Source organism: Cyprinus carpio, chromosome B11 (assembly GCF_018340385.1).
Source record: "Cyprinus carpio isolate SPL01 chromosome B11, ASM1834038v1, whole genome shotgun sequence".
NCBI lineage: Eukaryota > Metazoa > Chordata > Actinopteri > Cypriniformes > Cyprinidae > Cyprinus > Cyprinus carpio.
Window position 1 is genome coordinate 4,672,040 of NC_056607.1, and position 6,000 is coordinate 4,678,039.

Sequence of the window (6,000 nt, forward strand, 5' to 3'; positions counted from 1 at the left end):
CTTCAGGCTGTTCATATATATAGATTCAAACCAATAGTCTGCTTATGAATGCATATAAAACAGTGAATACTTTTCCCATGGGATATGGTGTGCCAATTAAGCGCTATATCGGGATGTGAGTGGAATGACTCATTAGTTCGGCTTAAAACAGTCTTATTCATGGAGTGTCGGAGCAGAATGGAGGCAGATATATTTGCAAATTGCTCATTCCCCAGAATTGTGTGATATGCATTGGCTCCACATGCTTTTCCGGAGATAATGCAGCTGCTTAAAAAATAAAAAAAACAATAACATCCGTGGACTAAGGCCTTCTCTATTCCGCTGACCAAGCGTCTAATGTATATCGTTATCCGAGCTCATTGGCCGGCTCTAACAACTATGAAAATGACTTTTTGGCCATCAGAAGCTTCAAAGGTCTCTTATGTGCCAAAGAAACCTTCCTCTCTCCAGACAGTATTCAGATGTGACCTGTGAGCGGCATGCATAAATCTCAGCTGGAAAACTGCACAGGAGGGAACACTCTGCACAGCACAGCCTCCTCTTTGTGAGGGCTTTCAGTGGTTAGCGTGTCTAGATTTAGAAGTCTATTTGTTTGCTCGATTAGGTTGGCATGAATCAATTCCATGGCTCTCTTGATTTCATTTACCCTAATTACCGTCCAGCGTCAGACTCAGGGAAGCTTGAAATATCAAGGCCACGGCAAACCAAACAAATGAGCTGATTAATGGGAACTGTATGAATGAGTTATCCGGCCTGTTATTCAGATCTCGTGGGCAGTCTTAAAAAGAAATGTTTCTTGGACTATGAGGGTGGATGTCATTGAAACTCATTGTCCAGGTAACATTTCACCCTAACCAAAAGAAAAAATAAAGAAGGTAAATGGAGCATGAAACATTTTAGACTGTTACAAATTTATATGTATTTACATTAATATATATTTACATTTACATTTATTCATTTAGCAGACGCTTTTATCCATTAATCTAAACAATATTTTTTATAATAATAATAAGTTTATCATATTTTTATATATAAACAATGATTAATTATATTTATATTATTTCTTATTAAAATCATAAATCATTGGGGTTTTTTTCTGCAGCAAAAACCCTTTGTTTGTGTGTGTGTTACATATATAATGTGTGTGTATATATTATATATAAAATCCTTAATGAATAAGAATTTATAAGAATTTATATTATTTATTCATTGCATTTAACTGTTTTTTTTTTTCTGTTGCCCACAAAACTGGTAATAACCTATAATTAATGATATTTATGAATTTATCTAATTGTATATTTAATAGAGTTTTCCTGCTGAAGACCATCTGATGTTTCCAAACAGGTTTCCTAAAGGTCTGCCATTAGTCAGAGAAAGAAACAAATAAAGCAAGAAAGTGTTTAATCACACTTATTTCCAGTTCATCTGGTTGCTGCATCACCGGAGGAAAATAAGGAAGCCGTGAAAAGGTTGATTCAGCATTTCTAAAGAAGCAATGTTTTCTGGGGAGGCGGCCAAGCTCTGAATGGAAGTCACTTCTTGTTTTTTTCACTGTTTACTTGTGAAATATTGACAAGGTGAAAGATTGAGACCCTTTTGTTCCCTCTTCCTCTCACGAAATGAAAAGAAAATAGCTGATCTTCAGCAAATATGACTCATGACTGCAGACCATCAGACAGGCCATCAATCGCTGATCAGACGAAACACTCTTAAACTCACAGTGAATGTTTTGTTGAGTGTTGTTTAACTTTTCATCTCACTGTCTTGACTCTGGAACACTTAACACTTCAGCAGTTCAGAAGTGAAGATGTGCTTTCTGGAAATGGCTGACGATACATAGAAAGAGACTTTTAGAGACTTTTTCTCATTGAATGATGTCACGGCTGTCATACTCTGACAGGTCGACACAAGCTTGATGATTGTTTGACTAAAATCATCTATATGATTATATACAACCAGAAAAAACAGCATTTAATCAGATCACTGATTAAGAAACACCAGCTGGCAGCCTTTAGCCTGTCAAGTCACCTTTATTTGTGTAGCGCTTTATGCAATACTGATGACACAGTATCACGTGTGTGTGTGTGTGTGTGTGTGTGTGTGTGTGTGTGTGTGTGTGTGTGTGTGTGTGTATTTATTATTTATTAATATGTATATGCGTATATAGGAAATTATACATTATTTGTATATATATACTGTATGTGTGTGTGTGTGTGTGTGTGTGTATAATTGACTAAAAGTTAATATTTCTATCATATCATAATTTCATATCAAAAAACTGTTTAACTTGAGTATAAGATTTCATTAGTGTACTAGACAACATATTTTGTTACCCCCCCCCCCAAAAAAAAAAAACAATTACACCATTTTTGTAGTAGTTAGTAAGAATTCTATTCTGATTAATTTAATGTTACAAATTTTTTTAAGTATTTTTATTACTATGTATTACTAATAGTATTTATTATTATTATTATATATATACATATATATATATATATATATATATATATATCTATATATATTATATATATATATATATATATATATATATATATATTATTAACGTCTTTAATATGATGTGATAAGTTGTTTAAATACTCCTTTTTTTTTTTTTTTTTTTTAAAGAGTTGACTAAGAATTCCATGCAAATTACTATTCATAACTGGCCAAGAATTATTATTCAGGCTCAATTTCATTCTAATAATCTTGCCTCATTATTTCCAAGTAATAACATGAACATGTTGTATAATTCCCCACATTAAGAATTATACACATATTAAGCATTTAAACTTTTAAAACAAATATTTGATTTTTGACGTTCCATCATGCTTCAACTTGGGTCAGAAACAATATGTTTTCTTACATTTCAGTCATAGAAATTAAGCACAGAAATTAAGTCAAAGCCAAGGTCAAAGGTGATGCAGGTTGTGATTTTCAAATGAGGTTTATAAGGAGAAACACCATCCGGAGCTTTAAGATAAAGCAACATCCCCAGTTTCCTAGCAACATTTAGATTTCATTTAATTTTTTTTTTCTTTTTTAACATTTGCATGTATTTCTGCTTCATGTGTTTTTTTCTGATCGGATAGTAGCATGCAAATCCAATTAGATAGCAATCTGGTCAATGAAAAAGTGACTGTGGTCAACAAGAGAGTGGGCTGTAACTGAAGGATATATTTTTGAGTGCTGTATTTTATTCATGTGCCAAACAGATGTTGATTCCAGCACTGACAAACCATCATGAAATCAGCAGTGTGTCCTGAGGTCAAAGGAGCGTGGAGACAAACAGCTGATAAAAACACTCACAACCTCCTATACCCAACAAGTAATCCATACCTACTCCAGTCTCTGCAATTACGATCGTTGTGATTTGTATCAATGTTTGTAAGAAACAAATCCATCATTAAGATGTTTTAACTTCAAATGTTGCTCAAAACACCTATCCTCTATCCATAATAATCCTTTCTCCAGTAAAAAAAATAAATAAAATTTGTATCAGCAAGGAGGAAAGATGCACAGAATCTAGACAACCGTTTAGAAGACAAAACAGTCCTAAGCAAAATATGTCATTGGATTCTGATGTGAGAGGACAAACAAGGATATGGAATTTATTCACCGTGCGGGAGCACATGTATTATGGATTATGGAATCGTATTTTCACCACAAATCAAAGTTTGAAGTTAAAATCTCTTATGGAGTTATAAGTTACCAAACACAGCTTTTCAACTTCACAAAGATGTTAATTGCGGATGGTGTGGTGTGGATTACTTGTGGATTATTTGTGGTGTTTTTATCAGCTGTTGGGACTCTCGTTCTGACGGCACCCATTCACTGAAGAGCATCCAGTGATGAGCAAGTGACGTGATGCTTGCACTTAGCCAAATCTGTTCGGATGCTGAGGAAACAAACTCATCTACTACTGGATTGCTAGGAGTAGGAGCCACATTTTCAGCAAAAAGTTTCCTTTTTGAGTGAAATATTCCTTTAATGAATAAGGAGAGTGTTTTTATGCACAGTGGTGAAGATTCAGGATAAAAGGTTTCATAATTGCGCAACTCACCAAACATGAAATTTAAAACTCTTGGACGCTGAATGGCTTGGTTCAAGACACGCTTAGCGTGTAGATTAAGAAGAGATTTTAAAAAAAACTGCTTAATACCAGGCATTGTTGTGTACTTACTGGATGACTCTCCATGCATCCAGTGGACAGGAAAGGGGACTTTAGCTGATAAGAAGAAAGACTGAGCCATCACCTGCAAGAAAGATTTTTTTGCCTTGACAGTGATGGAGGGTATTATAAAGAAAAAATGTGAGGTTAAAACACTAGTTAAACCGATTGTAATTGTAATTCTGATGTTACAGTATCTAGAATTTTAAGTTAATTATACCTGCTTTAACATGATGATGTCAAAATACGTTTCCCAGATTGTTTTTTTCTGCTTTTTTTGTCGCGTGACAGATGTTGTCAGTATAGAAAACAGCTGCATGAAGATGCTTTTTATTTTGTGTTCCAATAAAAAATAACAGCATATGGGTTTCGGATTCTTGAATTTGGATTTCTGACATTTTTGCTGGTTAGCTTCAATAAATGATTATTTTGGACTGAGATGGACCCGAAGACATGGTATCCAGGAAAAAATAGTAATCACTCTAACTTTTTTTTCAGCAGCGATTATAATCAGAAATGGTTTCTTGAGCAGCAAAATCAGGCATTATGCTTTTGGAAGGTATCAAGTGGACTTTGAAAGACTGGAAGTAATGATGCTGAAAAGTCCAGCGTTGGCATCACAGGCATAAAATTACCTTTTACAATACATTCAATATATCAACATCTATTTTAAGTAGCTTGAAATCAATGGATCATAAACAGTTTAACTTAATTCTTAGAGACCATTAGTGAGTACTAGACCAATAAAAATAAAATAAGTGACATACAACCTAAATTTTTCCTAAACCTTTATTTAAAAAAAAAAAAAAAAGAAAGAAAGAAAGAAATACTATTCTGGTAGATTTAATGTTACTCATTGAAATTATATATATATATTTTTTTTTTTTTTAAATAAAAATTATGTCAGAATACATATCTAAAAATGTTAAATAAACCTGAATTTTTTGAACGGAAAGGAAAAATATATGCTGTCTATGCATTAATCTTTTATCACAAAAAAATTAACCAATTAATATCTTTTCTATTAAACAGTTCTATGCCCATGGATTTAATGTTCCACAATGGTATTAATTCTATATCTTAATTAGTATATTATTATTATTATTATATATATCATTCTTACCAGCTACACGGAGGTTATTATCCAATGGCAGTTTTATTTTTGCCCCCCCCCCCCCCCCACCCCCCCCGTTTAACCCCCCCCCCCCCCCAAAAAAAAAAATTGGTAATAAAAACAAAAAAAAAAAAAAAAAAAAAAAAAAAAAAACATGCTTTATTTCAACAACAACAACAACAAAAAAAATCATCATGAATTTTGGTTTATGACATCAGAACCATAGTCGTTTTTGCAGGTTAGCTTCAATAAATGATTAGTTTGGACTGGAGGTTGCGGGTTTGAGGAAGTTTAGTGTATGTTTTAATTGTGCTTCAAAACACTCTGGAGCACTTTAAAGGGCAATGACAATTTGAGTTCCCCTTGATTTTTTTATGAGCCCTTAGGGTCAGAAAAATGATCCGTTTTGGGTGCTATAAACCTTGACTAATAGTTCCAAGTGGGACCGAGGGTGAAACATAAAAAATAAAGCCAAATAAAAATATTATGATATGACGCTTTAAAACAAATCCAAAGAGCACACACGTGACCTCAGTATGACGCAGCAACAAATCGCACTCGCGAGATAGACACCATGTTGGTTTTTATAGTTTCTGTAAAACACACATCCTCAACAAAGTGATGGTTCCGTGCTTGGCCAAAAATCAATAGTACTCCTGTTATGTTTTACAAACCACGACGGCAGACAGACATGGCCAGATCAAGACTGGAAAACAAA